Here is a 19,455-nt window from a genome sequence, read left to right as displayed (position 1 = left end):
TGCTATTAAAATAGAGCTCCTTCAGGCTCTAATGTTTCGAGTGACTTGCGTTTCAATGCAACAAAAGCCGAAGCTTTTCACAGACAGGCGTAAGAAATACTCAGCGGTTTTCTCTCTTTTATTCTTTATACTAAAAACCTTCTAATGTATAGACTAACAAAATAAGTACAAAGTTGGGAAAGTTACAAATATTTCTTTTTACAGTAATTTTGGCACTTAATGACTTTATTCATACTGGTCTTTTAAGGTTCAATACTTAACACATTGAACACCGTGGTGGTCACCGGTGACCGACGTTAGCGGAGGATTTGCCTTCAACAGTTTTCTATTGGCAGTCAAAGACTTAACAGACCTGAAGCTGAGACCTGAATAGCAGTCACAGAAACTGACCTGAAGAATCAAGTTCAAGATTTTCGGTTCCAATGTCAAATCAGTACTGCGCTACGGGTACGAGACGTGAAAGGTAACAAAAGACATCTCCTGCCAAATGCTGGTCTTTGTTAAGCAATGGAAATGGATTGGCCATAGGAAGTTATCGGCATGACGTGGAGCGAGGCGAAACGGGAAGCATAAGACCGATTGAAATGGAGTACCTCTATAGACCCTCTCTGCTCCATCTAGGGGACATAAGACCTTAAGTCAAGTTTCAAAGACCAATCCCTAAATCTCCTCGATTCGCGGTTTGAAGAATTAAGGATTCACAGTATCAGTGTCAGTATTAGTTTTAATGTCAAACACTGATGATTATTATTATTTATGTTCATATCAAAACTTTCGTAAGACGTACTTAATTAATTATTATTCGGCTTACAGAAACATTTAATGACTTCTTAAACTATTTATTAGTAACGATTTTTGTTCTGAATACGATTGCTAAAGACTGGGTTAAGTAACCATTAAATGACTCTGAGTACAGCGGTTACTCTTGTAGTTGTTTGACGAGGAACTCGACTAGTTTCAAGTTGCTAGAGGCTGATATTCATGTAGGCTGCACCAAAAATATAATTTATGTCTGCCTCGTTGGTCGAGTGGTCGCAAATGCGACTGCCGAACAAGGGGTTTCGGGTTCGATTCCCGGGTCGGGCAAATTATTACTGGGGTATTTTCGGATTTTCGAAATTTTCTCAGTTGTAGCACGGAGTATGGAATTGTGTCCAGTATATGGCAATAAGCTCACCCCCTATTACGTGGGACTAATAACACAAATGGTGAAAAGTGGGTGTACATTGTATAGCGGCATTACGTGTCGTAACGCCGCTCTAAACTCTGCCTACTCCTTCGAGGATAAAAGGCGTGACGTTGCTTGCTAATTTATGTCAATTTAAAAAATCATTTAAATATATTTTGTTGATAAAAAAAACATAATGTATCGGTCACTTTCCACTGCATAGTGACTAAAGTCAAACTTATGATAATAGGGTTATCATTATCAGGAAACACTAAAGTAATGCTCGTCATAAATCATGACGTAGCACATGGTATTAATGTGGCCAGTACATTAGTGTGGCGTAACGCACCACTAATTAGAACATATACCTAGATCGTTAGTTTTAATTATTTGGCCAGACTTCAATACTAATGGCTGTATTGTCATATATCTCTACTGTAACCTTTGTAAGAGAACAAGCTGATTTCGACCAATTATTGTGACCCCTAACAGATAACGAGACGAATTGAGATAAACTGACACTAAGTATTTTATCACTTTTTTTTAAACGTTTCTCCACACTGAATTGTCTCTTGTGTCGTGGGTGCGTTTACAAACATACAAGTTCACCTACACATGTCACCCAGACCCGAAACAACAATTTGTGGATCACACAAAGAGTTGTTCCGTGGGGGAATCGAACCCACTGCACGTTCCGATGCAGCCATCAATCAACCGCGTCCACCGTGCGATATAATTTCAACATGATATCAAAGTTTTGTTGTAACTAAACTTCAATTTTATGTTGAAATAATTATTAAAATATTTTATTTAAATAAATAGTAACATGAACAAAAATAATTACAATCACAGTTCTTTACACGTGGCAAACAAACAAAGAAAAGAAACATCCTTTATAAAACACCGAACTAATTCACACCACAAAGTCACTGACTGATTCAACCCCCGAAATCCGGGGATTTCATATTCTCCCGGTATTAACCCCCTAACATCTTTCTCGGGGAAAATGTACCATCACTTATTCCTGTACGTGATGCATAAAGAAATTTTATATTCGTTGTGCCACAAGCGTTTTACTGAAACACTAAAATTTTATGTACTTAGAAGAATTGAGTTAGGAGATTCACAGGGTTGATTTTGTAAGTACGTGGAAGATGGGGAAGTCGTTTTGGTCTAACTGCCGTAGTAAGAGACATTAATGATTACTTTAATAATTTCTTAGTAACGATTTTGTTACGAAAACAGTTGAATGACTCTGGGTACGGCGGTAAGAAAGTTTAAAGATCATTGTAAAGTAAGTTATGATTATTGTATTGTATTGTGTGTTCCCGTATAAAAGAGTTTTTTGTCTAATATACATACTGTTGTTCCAGGTTAGGGTTCACTAGGCATGTGAATTTCCCGCCGTGCGAATTGCGGTGCGTCATATTCCACACGCACCTTAAATAGAAGTCAGACCACCAGATACACGGAGCCCAGTGGGGCTGGACTATTTACTACTGCGCCGGCTCGAAAAGCAGTAGTTAGGAACGGGGTAGTTTTTACTCAGTAAGAGTCTAACACTCCCTCTCGCCTCGCCCAAGGTGAGAGAAGTCATTGGATGATTTCCGCTTCAAAAAAAGGGTGCACTTTGCATGTGAGTTTACTTTTTCTTACCCTGGATCTCGTTCAACCACACATGATGTATGTATAGGTACTTCACAATATTTATCCTTATGTAACTTAACAACCAAGTAACAGGAATTGACGAAGCGTAGAATAATTCCAAATGATAACAAGTAATGATTGAAGCAATAGATAAAATAACAACGTAGCGACAAGAATAACAGCTAAAACAACGCGACTTTACACAAATGGCAAACATAACAGTAACATAAGATGCGTACATGAAATTTTACGAACACAGATACGAACAAAAACGACGTCTCCCGAACGAAGAGTTTCGCGAGAAATGAACGCGGTGATTGGGAGTTTGGTCTTTAAATGTTAGTGTGTTTGAGGTTCAGTTTGACTGTCATTTGTTTTAGATTTGTTTCATTTGTGTCATTTTTAATGACTTTACTTATCGATTTGGTTAGTAAAATTAAATAAGAGATTTTTACAATTGAAGTAATTAATGGGTTTAATATAGGGTTACATTTGATTGGATAAACGGATTTATTTCTAAGCTATGTAGCTGTGCGAGGAAGATACGCATCACGCGTATGCAATATATCGATAGTAGGGAAAATATCCATAGCACGCATCTTTCCATATAAAACACATAGTTTAGCTGAGTCCGTTACCGTGTACCAATGAATATGATTGGTAGAAGCCAAACGCATCCACAGCAATGTAGCATAACACATGGTGGAAAAGCACCCTTAACCATGGTCCTGCCTGGTTGTCAGACACTATGAAATATACATAATATTATGATAACATAATCCAATGAATAATGAATCTTAACATAATAAAATCAGACAATAACACACAAGCCGTGATCCACTTAGACAATGGTATTGGCCGCATCAATCATGTAACAGATTGCGTTTGCAGCACTAATGTGTCCGTCGTGTTATCGAGGCTGCTACCTGACGGATAGGTTCGTCAGGTACCCCGGTCACCAAGGTGAGTGGAATCGGCGAGAGATGTCGCGCGGTGTTCCATAGGGTTCGGTTTTAGGGCCGCTCCTGTGGAACATCGGTTACGATTGGGTGCTGCGCACCGACCTCCCAAACGGCGTCAGTGTAGTCTGTTACGCTGACGACACACTGGTGCTGTTACTACGGGAGGTCGCACCAGGCGGCGGCCAATTTAATGGCGAGAGCGGTTGCGACGGTCGTTGCAAGGATCCGGCAATTGGGACTCGAGGTGGCGCTCCACAAGTCCGAGGCCATGTGTTTTCATGGCCGCGGGAACGCGGAACCTCCGGATGGGTCCCAAATAACGGCAGGAGGGGTTATCATCGGCGTCGAGACGACGATGAAGTACCTAGGACTCGTCCTCGACAGTCGATGGAACTTCGTGGAGCACTTCCGACGTTTGGCTCCTAAGTTGGAACGGACGGGGGCTGCACTTAAGCGGCTCCTGCCCAACCTCGGGGGCCAAATGCCTCCTGCCGGAGGTTGTACGCGGGGATCGTGCGGTCCATGGCCCTCTACGGCGCCCCTGTAGTGGGCGCCGAACCTGATGCGGCGGCCAGCTCGGGCGCTGCTCACGTCCCAGAGGGTCATGGCCATCCGAGTGATCCGTGGATATCGCACGATCTCCGGGGAGGCGGCGAACCTCCTTGCCGGATTACCGCCGTGGGATTTGGAGGCGAAAGTGCTTGCGCGCGTCTTCTGTTTGCGCGCCGATCGCCGGGGCGAAACTCCGCTGCCGCGCCAGATTAGTGCGTGGCGGGACGAGCTCCGGCGCGATCTCATGGCGGAATGGCAGCAACGTACTGTCGCAACCGAGGGCTGGGCTCGCTGTCATTGCAGCGATAAGTCCCCTCTTTGAGGAGTGGCTTGAGAGACGCCACGGCGTCCTCACCTACCGCCTGACGCAGGTGCTTACCGGACATGGAAGTTTCGGTAGGTTCCTGTTTCTGATTGGGCGGGAGGAAACGCCCGGGTGTCATCACTGCGAGGACCGTTCAGGACACAGTGGAACATACGGTGGCGCTGTGCCCTGCATGGGCTGAATGCACCGCCGTGTCCTCAGGGATGTAGTCGGCGACGGCGACCTCTCGCGTCCGGCATTGGTACAAGCCATGGTGCGGAGCGAGGGGGACTGGGATGCCGTCTCCTCCTTCTGCGAAGCAGTCATGCTAGCTAAGGAGGAGGCGGGGCGCGTGAGAGAACGAACCTCCTCACGCCCCAGCCGTCGCGAGAGACACTCCGGGCGTCGGGGATATACGATCTCCGGCCACCGTAAGTGCGGGCCTGCGGACGGCGAGCAAGGGTAGTTCGCCGCCCGACCAGAACCAGACCCGTGCGTGCGGCGCGTCGCGTTCCGCGCGCGCCTCAAAGAGCCATCAGACCACCACAGATGGGGCCCAGTAGGGCTGATGCCTAATCCGGAGCTGCGGACAACCTAGCGGGTTTACCGGGGCTCCGGCTCGAAAATTAGAAGGAACGGGGTTGTTTTTAGTCAGTGGAAGAGTCTGACACTCCCTCTCGCCTTACCGAGGCGAGAAAAGTCATTGGATGATTTTCCCCCTCAAAAAAAAAAAAAAAAAAAAAAAGCACTAATGTGTAATGATATCAATCTGCTAACTGCGTTTGTTGTGATATTGATTAATAATCATCCTCAGCAGCAGCAGTTCATTGGTAAATACAGGTTCATCTTAAAACCATTTAGAGAATGTCCCAAAACTCAGCGATATAATTTAACAGTGATGAACCGTATTTTCTACTTTCTATATCCGTAAACAAATCCTTTCGAAGCCCTATCGACTTATTTGAAGTCCATATTTATGATGTCTTGGTACATTTTATACGTTGAAATGGCGTATTTGCTCTCGTTCCTAAACGATTCGGGTATCAAAGTATTCAGATTTTATATGACAAAGAAAACGTTTCTAAAATATTTTCATTACCTAACTACGGACTAATTAGATTTTTAATTTTTATACCCCATCATAATCCTTATTCCAAAATTTTCTGTGTTATTACAAAAAGTTCTCAAAAAAATTTCAACATTACTTGCCCGGTCTGGAAACTATACCCAACTTTACTCGACATAACGCGCGATCCTTTCGACCAAAGACCCAGCTAAGTAAACTTTTCCATTACATATCTCACAGTATATAAGCTTCCCTATAATCACATCAACGTATCAGAGTTCCGTCACTGATTTATATCCGTACATCCTGTGCCCTTCGCTGATCCACTTGTTATATGTCTTCATGTAAACGGAAACATACTTACGTTTCGTGTCATGACGCGCCAGAAGCATATAATATAATATTGGTTAGAGTAACGTTAAAAAAATATGGTTAGAGACACCTAGCTTCACTGACGGACAATTTTATATTTTTTACGTTACAATTATAACTAAGTACGTGTTTTAGTTAAAAAAAATACTAACACAGTTTTTTGATCTTTGACTTGTGTGCTGTATTAGGTCTTGTCATGTCCTGTTGTATCGCTAAACGCCTGCGACCGATTAGGCCTGAACAGTGGACACGGCGCAGCGACACGACACGTAAGTATGTTTTCGCTATAAGTCATCGCTTTTGGTGACTGACTCAGTTACGATGCGAGACAAATTCTTGATTGATTTATCAAATATACACATTATATTGATTTATCTAATAAAATATACTCAGTAGGATTTGTTCCTTGATTTTGTTTATTGATGTTTGTTGATAAAGTTGTTTTTTGTTTGTTTTTGATTTGTCACCAACTTAGTTGTTTTTATTTTAGGTAGAGTGGACTGAGTATTCGATATTGGACATTATACCTACATGGTATATTTACGTGTCAAGTTAGATTAGCTTAAGAGCTATCAACAAAGTTCCGTGCATTTAGTCATGTAAATACACCTAAGGGGGTCTTGCACATGCTAAACCGATCCCATTTCATTACAAACTTGAAATGTTTTCATAAAATCTCATGTATTAACTTTACTAATATTTATGTAAACTATACCCACATAATATAACTTGTTTATTTAGCGTGTGGAATAAATGTATTTTCTTTATTTCTTTACCATGTATAATTTGATAACTTTTTAATAGTTTACGGTCTCGCTCTAATGAATTTTTCGTAGAAAAACTATCAAATTGAATTAATATTTAATAAGTTATGCTGCATAACTACAAACGGCGTTATATCATATATAAAAGTATGCTCGACAGATCAAGACAAATATTCCATGTATGTTTCATAAAATTCCGAAAAAACCCTTTGATTTACAAGAGGGCTGTTCAGTAACTTGACATTTATTTATTTCATAAAGACTCCCGACTTTTCATACGTTCATATATCCGTGAGCAATTCGCTCAAAGCACTAGCTATCGGCCTCTTTAAACAGATGATCCGTAAAATTTGAGTGGGCTTTATGCATTTTGTATTGAGAACTCTGTATTGACCACGTTACTATGGCAACGGAATAACGGGTTAATCAAAGAACTTTATAAAACCCTTTTACGTGAAAAGGTAGAATTTTTATTGTGAAACTAGTTTGGGAGTGCGGTTTTTCTTTTTTAATATATTATTATGTATACCTGTTAAATTTACTGTTTTATAGTAGATTTTCTATCCCTAAGTCAAAGTCAAATCATTTATTTCAATTAAACCATTAATAGGTTTTGAAATATCAACAGATAAAGAAAGAAATAAAAGCGTGTCAATCTATCCATCAGTGAAGCTAGGTGCTTGTTCCGAAGCTAGCTTCATTTATGGGGAAGGACGAGCAAGAAACGTTAGTCGTTACTCTTTTAAAACATGTTTACAATTTCTCTGATACATTTTTCCAATCAATAATATGTGAGAATAATTCAGAGACATTATTTTGTTTTAAATTAGAAAAACAACTGAATAATTTTATTGCAATATTAAATACCGAAATAACAGTAAACCATGAACATCATTCCGCAAAACAGAAATTAGCTCCCGTCAAAACTAACCGCGCCGCTCGTAATTTACCCCATTTAGATAATTTACCCGTCAAAGAACCGAACCCGCGAACCGCACGATCTAAAAGAGCATTCTAATTTATCTACAAAATTAAGTTAATGAACTGGTAACCGATTTTACCAAGCAATTAAATATTTTGTAAAGTTTCGTTCGAAGTTATCTCAAAGTAAGTTAATACAGCAATGAAATAAATAATACAAATATAAAGAAAAACTAAAAAAAATGTGAATAAAAAGACAGGCTTTAAAAAAAACCTTGCCCCTCCTAAGGATTTTCTCCTGCGTCGTAGTTGCGTTTACAAACACACAAGTTCACATAAACATGATACCCAGAGTTGCTCCGTACGGGAATCGAAACCACTACACGTTACGCGGTAGCTGGTTGTCTAAATATGAATTCGCGCAATTATAAAAAAATTGAACACAAGCAAATAAAACACACCTCTTCCTTCCCTAATATTTGTGAGTTTGTGTAGGTATATGTTTGTTACTTAATCACGTCAAAATGGCTGCACGGATCAAGATAAAATTCGGAACAGCAGTAGTCTGGAATAACACTTAGGCTACTTTTTATCCCACGGAAACGCGGTTGTCGCCGCTGGCAGAAGCTAGTCAAAAATAACTCTCAATCAACAACGTCACTAACAAATTATGTGCCATGTGCATATGCAACAAATATGCAAGTCAAAGGTTGGCTCAGTACTTGCGGTGGCGACCGTTTCTGATTCAATTAGTGTGTGTAACGAACTGTAATGACGTGGGGCTGCGTAGGGCTGTGCTGTCATTGTAATTACTAATGCTGGGAAGATAGGTGAGAATGGACGGTTTATTTGTATGAAATAGTGTCTTGGCTTTGAAAGAAAGAAAATAGGAACTAAAAAAGGTAATTTAAAAAACTAAAAAACCCGACTGCGTTTCTTTATAATAAAAAACCCTAAAACAAGAAAGTCATTGTAAAATTGAAGCAGTCGGGACCCATTCTAGAAAGCCAACCGTATGTGCTCACTAAGTCTTCATATTTAGAATGGGTCCCAACTGCTTCAATTTTACAATGACTTTCTTGTTTTCAGAGGGAGTGATGGGCGTACAACTCGAATCGCTAGTAGTAGTGCGACAGTCGCCGCGGAATGGTGCTCATGAATATTATGAGCCTCTAACATGGCTTGAAACTAGTCGAGTTCCTAGTCAAATTATTTCGTGAATAAGCTGAAAAACATAATAATTAATTTATATCAGTATTCTCGTTTAAACAATTGTGGCGTTTATAACCCATTTTTATACACTTAGATACATATTACATTAACTAAAAACTTTCTGCATAGGTAATAATACAATTTATTTTCAGATCCAATCGCATAAAGACCTCAGTAGACAGATTAGTCTGTCTAAAACTTGACAGACAAACGTCTAAATTAGATTTAGATTAAATCGACGTTACATTTAGATATCCAAGTCTGGTAACCAATTTAAATTTAAAAAGTCAAATTTTATTAGGCACACAATTAAATAATCTATCTAGTATCTGTATTATGTATTCATGACTTTTTGTCCTTGAAAATACAATAAGAAACTATTTTATGTAAAACTAGCTGATGCCGTATAGTACGTAACCGCTGCGTGAACTTTGTGACTAATAAACTAACTTGTTTCTGAGTAAATCAGCTACTTGCTAATAAAAGTTCTGTCAAAATTGGTCCAGTCATTTCAGCAATTAGCCAGAACAAACAGATAGACAGACAGATGAAAATGTTGATGCATGTATCCATTCATATTACGCGTGTAGTAAAAAGCGGTTATTTCAATATTATAAACAGTCACTTCAATTTATTTATTAGTCTAGAAGTGTAGAAGAATAAGTTGGAATAGTGCCTGTATATTATGTACACATTTCCAGTAAGATAGCTGCGATCCCAAACGAGTCTGCCAAACTTGGGGATTATAGTAAAAATAATAGGATTTCGTTTTTTAATAATATATTTGAGAATAATTAGGGTTACCTAGCCATACGACAATACAGTCTTTAAAATATTACGGATCATAAATGCAGTCATTTGTAGAATACAATATCTAAAGATGATCAGAATTATGAAATAATTAAATGCGAACAGGTCATATAAAGTCCCAGTACAGAGAGAATATAATAAATGTACGAACGGAATTGACTTCATTACTTTCATGTAAATAAATGGAAAAAAGAAAAATGTGATTTTGTCAGTTCATAGTAAATGTACTTCGGTACATTGTAAATTAGACTTTATTAAAGAATCGTATGATTGAAAGTTGTTGAAAAATGTGTATGTAGTTTCTTGTTACAATTTATTGTTCGATAGAAATAGTTTTTTTTTTTTTTGTTACTTGATTTTATATTGTATATCTTTTTTAGTTTAAAATACCTAGAACGTAACGTAACTAGAAAAACGCCGGAGCAGTTTCGTTGATGTAATTGTAATCAACCCAATCGTCAAGCATGGGGATTTTCCGGAACTTCCGCTACTGCTGCCCGGTAAACTTCCGCTACTGGGCCTGACTCGAAAAGCAGGAGTAGGAATGGGGTGGTTTTTAGTCAGTAAAAGACTGACATTACCTCTCGCGTCGTCCAAGGCAGAAAAGGATAGCCCTTTTGATGATATTGATATAACCTGAGAATTTTCGCAAAACCTCGTAGGTATATATGATCTTTATTTATGTCGTTCTACATGGAGGACTAAGAGGAAAGCCTTTGTTCAACAATGGATGTCTTCTCGCTGATGATGATGTTGATTTGGCTGCGAATGAATTTAGACTTAAAAACCGAAGAACATGTTAGTTATAGCTAATCTTCTTCTTGATATAACACATAGTTCAAGGTCATTTGCTAATTAAGGATAGTTGTTAATAACCTTACTGTTGTATAAACTTTCAGTAATGTATGATTATGAGGATACTTTGGGCTATTAATGTCAGACTACAATATATTAGGATGAGCTCTGAGACTCATAAATGGACAATGAATAGTGTAGTGTTGTTCATGACCAAACCAAGTATTAAGATAGTTGCTTATGTGTGGCTTCAGCACGAATGGACTAGTTCGACCGTCGACCGGAGTGATACCACGGCCTCACAGAAAACCGACGTGAAACAACGCTTGCGTTGTGTTTTGTTGCGTGAGTGTGATTACCGCAGACCCAATCACCTCCCTTCCCAATCTTCCCAATCCCCGATTCCCCAACAACCCTTCAATTCCTAACCTCTAAAAGGCCGGCAACGCACTAGTAGTAGTAGTCTTTGGTGTTTCGGGTGTTCAAGGTGTGATCATGTGATCCGTTTGCTTGTTTACCGGCTTATAACATAAAAAAAAAACTTCCGTAACTTCAACCATTTAATAGAAACTCCATAAAAAATATACCAAGAAATATACAATTAAATGTTTTACATTTCCCCTCAAAGGTTTTTCTTTTACACGAACTCAAAGTCTCGAACCACCCTAGGTAATTAAGATACGAAATCAAAGTGTAGTTGGGACAACCCTATTAATGTAGCAAACGGGAACTATTATCAAAGCAATTTTCCGTTCGATAATTGTTCGATATTGAATTTTAGTTGTCGCTAGCAAAGGTTGAAAGTTCTTTATGACGAGGTTGATAGCTAATTTGTGTGCACTTTGCTTCAAAGTGCTGCTTAGTTAACCGAAAACCATTAGTTCGCTGTATGAAAATGTAGGTGCTTTCAGAAGTTATAGCGTGCACTCAATATCGAAAGGTTGAATGGTGATTTTAGATACGTAATTTTGTGTCCAATTTATGGATTTTAAAGTCTAAATAGTTTTTGGAAAATTTGCTGTTTACGTATTTGTACGTAACTGTGGAATGATAAATTGTTCTGTCAAATCATTTACTAGGTATACATACTGACTTCTACCAGCAGCTTCGGCCCATTCCCGTGGAATAAACATCTCATCACCCAAGTCAGCTCATATCTTGTCTGTATACCAAATTTCATCAAAATCCGTTCAGTAGTTTCAGCATGATTAACGGACAAACATCTAAACCAACAAAATTCCAGTGTGATTTTATTAAGTAAATTTCGTAAAGGAAAAAATATCGAGTAAATAACAGAATAACCCTGGCGCAGGTGGCGATACGGTTATTTCAATTAAAAAATTGGTCACGGATCGTGAGTTAAGATTGCAGGGGCGTTTGAGTTCAACCCTTAACTTCATTTAATTAAAGTTGAATTTTTATAACTTGAGCAAATTGTATAAATGGGTAATTGCATTCGTTCCTTCCTTGCTGTTCTGTTGTTAGTTTGATTACTCAGTTCTATGAGTTTTTTTACTCTATATCAATGTGATGGGAACTTTTTGAAGTATTAGTAACACTTAGTGTGATCTAGTTTAGGTGTCTAGGTGCTATGTGTATGTGAACTTTGTATGTTTATAACCGCACCCACGAAACAATATTACCGAATCAGTAAAAAAAATATAATTATTTTCAAGTCTGGATATTTTTCAGTAGAATCAAATTAAACCGTAAAAAAATTACTCCTCACAGAAATCGTATAAAAACTCAGTGCTTGAATCCCAGTGCGAATATGCGAAGTGTACTATAAAAAAAAACATCAAAGGAATGATTCGTAATAAATCTTTACCCTACGGAAATCCGTTCCCCATAATAACTAGGGTACATTATAACTTCAAATGGTAAGATATTTTGACCTAACTTTGATGATTTTCGAAGGAATCTTGATAGAAAAGGTTATTTGAGAGAACGCTTTTGAAATGTCTCGAAGGCTTTCGATGATAAGATTGGTATTGCGATCGTGTAGGTAGACGTTGATATGAATTCCGATAACATCCGAACACGTTATGTAAAGTGGCTCAAAAGGCTTCACCTTGTTGCTGAATCTTTGTAAATAGATAGATGTTGAGATCTTTTATAGATACTTGTGTAGGTATTAAACTGGACAGTTAGTGCGGTGGCTGGGCAACCGGCTGCCGCGCAACATGTAGAGGGTTAGATCTTCGCACGGAGCAACTCTTTGTGTGATCTACAAATTGTTGTTTCGGGTCTGGGTGTTATGTGTATATGAACTTGTAAACGTACCCACGACACAGGATAAAATACTAGTGTGGGGCAGCGTTTAAAAAAATTAAATTAATTGTTAGTAATTGTTTGCAAATGAGTCAACATGAAGTGCTCGCGTGAGTCCGTTACGTTTGAGCCTATATACGTATACGTTTATGTGCCTCCTCTACTTATCAGATTTAACTATGTGCACATATCAGAGTTTGTCATAATCTCTACGGTTGGTCGAAAGTTTAAATAGTTGTTGTGAATCAGAGAGCATTACTAACCAGTCTCTGTTAAATGTGTGGCCCCTTACTCGGATCACAAGACAAGACTTTCGAGACAGAAACATAGACGCCACCAACACCATTAGCAACACATAAAACACTGTTAAACTCATATTCAAGAAAAAGCCAAAACCTCTTTTGTTCTGTAGCCCCCAACATAACTTTGCAGACAATCCATACATTAGACTACCCATAATCTCCGTTTATCCAGAGTAATGTCTTCTAACAAAAATAAACCAAAACCTAACCTTGGTAAAGTAAAAAAAGGAGTAGGAAAAGACAAATATGAGTGCCATAAGTCATTATGGCAAAACTGGCAGTTTGCCAGCTTTACTGGCGGAATGTAAATTCAATACTGTACGAATTGAAGCCTCTGCCAGACTCGGTTTGGCATTATTTAAATCTGTTCGGACATTGGTATCGGTTGGAGTATATGTACTCTGTTTTCGGTATTCGATTGACCTGTTTGCGAATATTTCAAGTTTGATAAATCTTTGAATTGCTATCCATTTGGTTCTTGGCTATGTCCTAAAGCTGCCACTAGTTACCAAGAAACGTAGCGTCATCTTAACTCTCAATGATTTGAAAGCGATTCCCGTGTATATTACTATCTGGGGGCACGGTAGTGCCCTAAATAAGACGAGCCAAGCGAAGGGCAAGCGCAAGGGCACTACCTACCTTTTCTCGAAGCGCTTCGTCGTATTTTTGAACCTTCATAACTTGAGTTTGGGTTATACCAGATAAACAAAATTTTCAGGATATAATGTCAGTGGTAGACTTAATAAACCTCTAAAGTTTCAATTGTATAGCTCTTATACTTTAGATTTTATTGATATCTAAAATACCCCGATTTTGTCACTCACTCACTCACTCACTCACTCACTCACTGATGATCAACAAAATTCTTAAGGTACTTCCTGAAGTCCTAGAAAACTGAAATTTGGTATGTAAGCTAGTATTAGTACCCAAACAACAAAAAAATCCTAAAACTTGGAACTTTTACCCCCAACCCCTTAAACTAGGGGGTGAAAGTTTGTTCGAGACTTCCGCAACTTTTGACGCTAGAGGTCGGAATGCGGCCGCGGACGGGTAAAAATCTGAAATAGGGAAACTTAATTCCCTATTTCCTGCTTGAGATCTGAAAATTATACACAAGTACATAGAACACAAACTTTTCATCAAATCAAAACATTATCCTACCCATAAGTACTTAGATATGAATAATATTACTACACTTCACTTCGGTAAGTGTTTATTAATCAACCTATACTTTTGAACATAAGCATCGTAAGTATAGTATGCGCCAACGCCCGCCGCCTGCCCCCTCGTCCCCGCGCAGTAGCTAAAAATAATCGGCCCGTCAGCGAGCGCGGCACCCGAACGCGGGCAGACGCGCGAGGGCAGACGTCGTTGACGGTTGTCTCGTTGAATGAAAAATTTTCGGAATATTTCGGTGATTTAAAAGTTTGCTATCGCGGAGAAAGAAACCATTTGCCTAATATTTAATTGTTAGTAGTTTAGTAGGTAAAGGTTTAGATACTAGTGTTTTAATTTTCATTGATAAAAAGTATTAGGATTACGTTTGCAATTTTCTTATAAATTTAGTAGTTTAGTAGGTGAAGGTTTAGTTAGGTACTAGTGTTTTAATTTTCATTGATAAAAAGTATTAGCATTACGTTTGCAATTTTCTCACAAATTTAATTAAGAAATTCAAAGATTGAATAAGTAGGTATTTGCAATTAAGTAGTATAGGTTAGTAGGTATAATATGTTTATAGTTGTTTATGTAGGTACGACTTAGTGAGAATAATTTGATACCTGAAAAAAAAAAGAAAAAATGAGCGACAAAAAAATACTTGTATTTGTCGCTCATTTTATCTTTCTATCATAAGCAACCTACAAAAAGAAATGAAATCCCATAAAAACATTTCATGTTAAATGTTGCCAAGACGAGACCATATAGCTCGCACTGTCAAAAAGTAATCAGATCCCGTGTAGAGCCAAGTTTCTAACCCTACATGCCCAGACCTAAATCGATAAGCCCTAATTTCACACTCAAGTTACGGGGAAATTCTACAGCCATAGCTCGTACTGCGTAGTTCGTAGCGCGTAGCAGAGTTTTTACGCTATAATCTCGTAGGCGTGCAAACCTTGGACGTAACTGGCGAGTTGGCGGCACGGAAAGAGTTTAGAAGATTGAATAGATTTTTAAGCTCAAGCCCATATGACGAATAGCAAAAAGTCCGTGCGGCCGACTCGCCAGTTACGTCCAAGGTTTGCACGCCTACGAGATTATAGCGTAAAAACTCTGCTACGCGCTACGAACTACGCAGTACGAGCTATGGCTGTAGAATTTCCCCGTAACTTGAGTGTGAAATTAGGGCTTATCGATTTAGGTCTGGGCATGTAGGGTTAGAAACTTGGCTCTACACGGGATCTGATTACTTTTTGACAGTGCGAGCTATATGGTCTCGTCTTGGCAACATTTAACATGAAATGTTTTTATGGGATTATATATTATTCAATATAAATCTATTATCATATTTTTTTACAGAATAGTGGGCAAACTAGTATACCGGTCACCTTATGGTAAGCAATCAGTGCCGCTCATGGAAACCAAAGGAGTTACAAATACGTTGCCGGCATTTTAAAAAGAAATACGCTCTTTTTGTTAGGATATGACTGTGTGCGGCAACAGGATCTTCTCATATTACTAAGGATTTATAACATAACTGATAAAAAATTAGAAACATTTAACGCGTTCACTCCTCACTTCTGTCTACCCATTCAGGGAGGAGCAATATCACGTTAAAACGCTCACATTTCACACTACATCACTAGAACTTCATAAAATGAATATAGAATAACACTCTCACCGAGTAAACTAAAGCGATACTTACTCGTACGTATGTGGGCTATGCACACAGCAGCGAATGAGGTTTTAATGGCGACAAAACATGTACTGTGGGGCTGTTTCAAATAGCTTACGTTATAGTAATGTTGTGTTTGTTTAGATACATAATTATAAAGGGCTTTTACATATTCAAATAGGCATTAAATTGGTTAAAAGTTTTTTTGTTAAGTGGAGAAAATCATCGAATGGCTCCTCGCGCCGTAATCGGTTGAGGATTAGAATGCTAGAATTTACTTTATTATTTACTAGTTTCTGTCCTTTGTCTTTATATTTACTAGCGTCATTCATTATTGTACTAGATGTAACATGTACTCACGATACCCTCTATAGCCAAATGTAGAGAATAACAAAAAAATATATAAAAATATTACTTGAAATGCCAATGAAAACTCCTTAACTTCAAAAAGGTTCAAATCTGAATAAATACCAACCCGTACTCAATTTTATTCTATTCATTTCTATAAAACCAATTTTCCTACACACATTTGTCCTTTTGCCAATTCAGCAAAAGAGTCCTTCAAAACTCCAAATGTAGATAGATATTACAGACAGAATCCAATTGTAATAAAATTCGCCGGCCATTTACCGAAATCGCATAAAATCATGCTTTACTGTCTCCCAATGCGTATATACTCAATTTAAGCCATGAATTTATACCGGTCCTGCGAATCACGACGAATATTTTCCATGGGACACCCTGTAAAGTTTACTAGCTACTTTCGCGCGGTTTCACCCGCTCTGCTCGGCTCCTATTGGTCATAGCGTGATGTTTTATAGATTTAACCTTCCTCGATAAATGCTCTATCCAACACGAAAATATTTTTTCAACTCAAACCTGTACTTCCTGAAATTAGCGCGTTCCAACAAACTCTTCAGCTTTATAATATTATAATTATATAGTATAGATTTAAGTCATGAATTTATACCGGTTCTGCGAATCACGACGAATATTTTCCATGGGACACCCTGTTTAGTTTATGCGTCCAAAAGGAATCATGATCAAGAGTGCTTGTTATAGAAGTGACCGGGTTGAAATGCTGTCTCAAAATTAGGACTTGGTTACCATGATAAGCGGGACGTGCTTGCAATTTTTATTTCGTGGATTGAGTTGGTTTTGCTAATTCAGGCAGGGCAGTTCAGCTAAATTATGTGGATCTTCTAAAATCTTACGTAATGGGTTAAGAGATAAACGTTGTAAAATGTTGATTCTCACTGTAACTAAAATATACCTAAGCCTCTGAGCTGATTTTATTTTATTTTCTCTGAAATGGACTGGAAATATTTCTAAAATCTAAAATTTCATTGCAATATTTTGGAACGAACACCTAACTTCCCTGACTATTGTTTTATTTCGTTAGTTGTCAATGTTTCAAAAACACCATTTATTGTTTAATTGAAATAAATGCTTAACGAAGCTAAATAAAATTTTACTCTCAAAAGAAATTGTCACGGACTTAATTTTGTGTTAAACTTTATAAATCATTACTTCTAGTAATGATTTTAAAAGTAGAGGCATACTTTAAAATTTTCACTAGTACATATAATATATACCTCAACGCTAATCTACAGTGCCTTGAAACAAAAATAAAAAGCAGGCGTCCAATTCACTTCTCATTTCACTATCCTACATACACCGTAATATCATTGAATACAAAATCAGGCGTCCCCAAGGCCCCGAGGAAGGTAATAAGTACAATATCCCTCCCACCCCTAAGTCAGAGTCCGGCCGTAATTTGCCACAAAATATGGCGAAAACAGAGAAAAGAAAATACTTAAATCCAATATACTGTACCCTTAGTACGAGTTTGCTTTTACGTTGAACAAAAACGAAACGACAGCGCATTCGGTGCTCTGATTGGCCGGCACGAATGAACCGACCAATCAGAGCGCCGAACGCGTTCTCGTTGAACGTAAAGCAAACTCGTACTAAGGGTACTGGTAACCTGTAAATTGATAAATAAGATACGCCTTACCAGGCTGTCATAATTTACACTTTTTTTTCGTTTTAATAAAGAACTATGAGGCTGAACGAAAAGTGGATGATGTTTTCATTATTTTGTTGGTGGGTGCGCAGAAAATAATGTTGTTGTATTTTTTTACTTGAGAATGGAATTTTTATTAGTATCAAGATTGATAGTTGTTTTGGTTTTTGTTATAATTTTATTATGTTTCTAGCCATTTGTGTGTGGATTTTTTTTAGTAATAATATATTCAAGCAACATTCTAATATATTTGTATAACTCAAACACTAAAATCAATTGAACTGAAATTAGACTGCATGGTTGACGCGGAGACTGGGCAACTGGCTGCCGTGTAACGTGTAGCAGGTTCGATTCCCGCACGGAACAACTCTTTTTGTGATCCACAAATTGTTGCTTCGGATCTAGATGTCATGCGTCTTAGCATAGCATAGCTTGGGGGAAAAGCACCTTAACTCGAGAGAACAAAGGTAAAAAATACCAACACTAACTACACATTTTTTTATTTACCTACTAAAATTCAACATGACATAACATGTAACATAAAGTGGGTTACACAAAAACATCATACTCATATGATATGATTACGTATAATTTCTCCTTGTATACCAACCAATCCTGTGTCCCGTAAATCGATAGGACATAGCTTAACCGGGATCCGCCGCAGGTGAACCAGCTGTCCGAAGTTTTGTACCCTTGTCACCTCAAAAATGTCATGTTTATTTTTTATTTTATTTTTTCTCGTTTGATGCCCAAAAAAAGTAGTTCGTGATTATTTTTTCTAAGGTAAGGGACTGTTGTTATGGGGCAAATATTGTAATTCTGCTTGTTGTAATTTGTTTTTTCGTGTAATACGGTTTGTATTTTAGTTTGGTAATATAATAAATTTTGAAGTAGTATAAAAAAATGTCAACCACTTAAAGTTGTGTTGAAACTATGATTGTATTTTTAAAGAGACTATAAGATATTATATTGTTATGAATAAATGCCTAATCCCTTTAAAGTACCCTTAAAAGACGAATATGCATGAAAAGACTAATATGTAAAAAAGAAATACGTAAGATTTGATGCAATTGGCGTTCCATTGTCTCCACCGAGATAGACGTAAGATTATGTATGTATGTATATATAAACCCTAAGTAGGTAGTTTGGTAAGGCAGATTCGGTTTCAATTTTGGCCAGATTATTTTAATTTAAAAATTCATTAAAACTATAATCAATAATTGATATATACTCTGAACAAATGGCAAAGAAGGAGGTATAATCTTGATATTATAAGCAGATTAGGTATTCATTTCGAGAAAATCTTTTTTTTTCCTAGATTCCGGTAATCGGTATCTTTTTAGGTTAAGCTCCACTTAGGACGATCGCTAGTTGGATTAAATCACTGCCTAATCTTTCTGATACGAATAATACTTACCTTAGACATTTTTAGGAACAAAATTATTAGTCTATC

This window comes from Spodoptera frugiperda, chromosome 26, assembly GCF_023101765.2.
Source record: "Spodoptera frugiperda isolate SF20-4 chromosome 26, AGI-APGP_CSIRO_Sfru_2.0, whole genome shotgun sequence".
Classification (NCBI taxonomy): domain Eukaryota; kingdom Metazoa; phylum Arthropoda; class Insecta; order Lepidoptera; family Noctuidae; genus Spodoptera; species Spodoptera frugiperda.
This window is presented reverse-complemented; position numbering follows the sequence as displayed.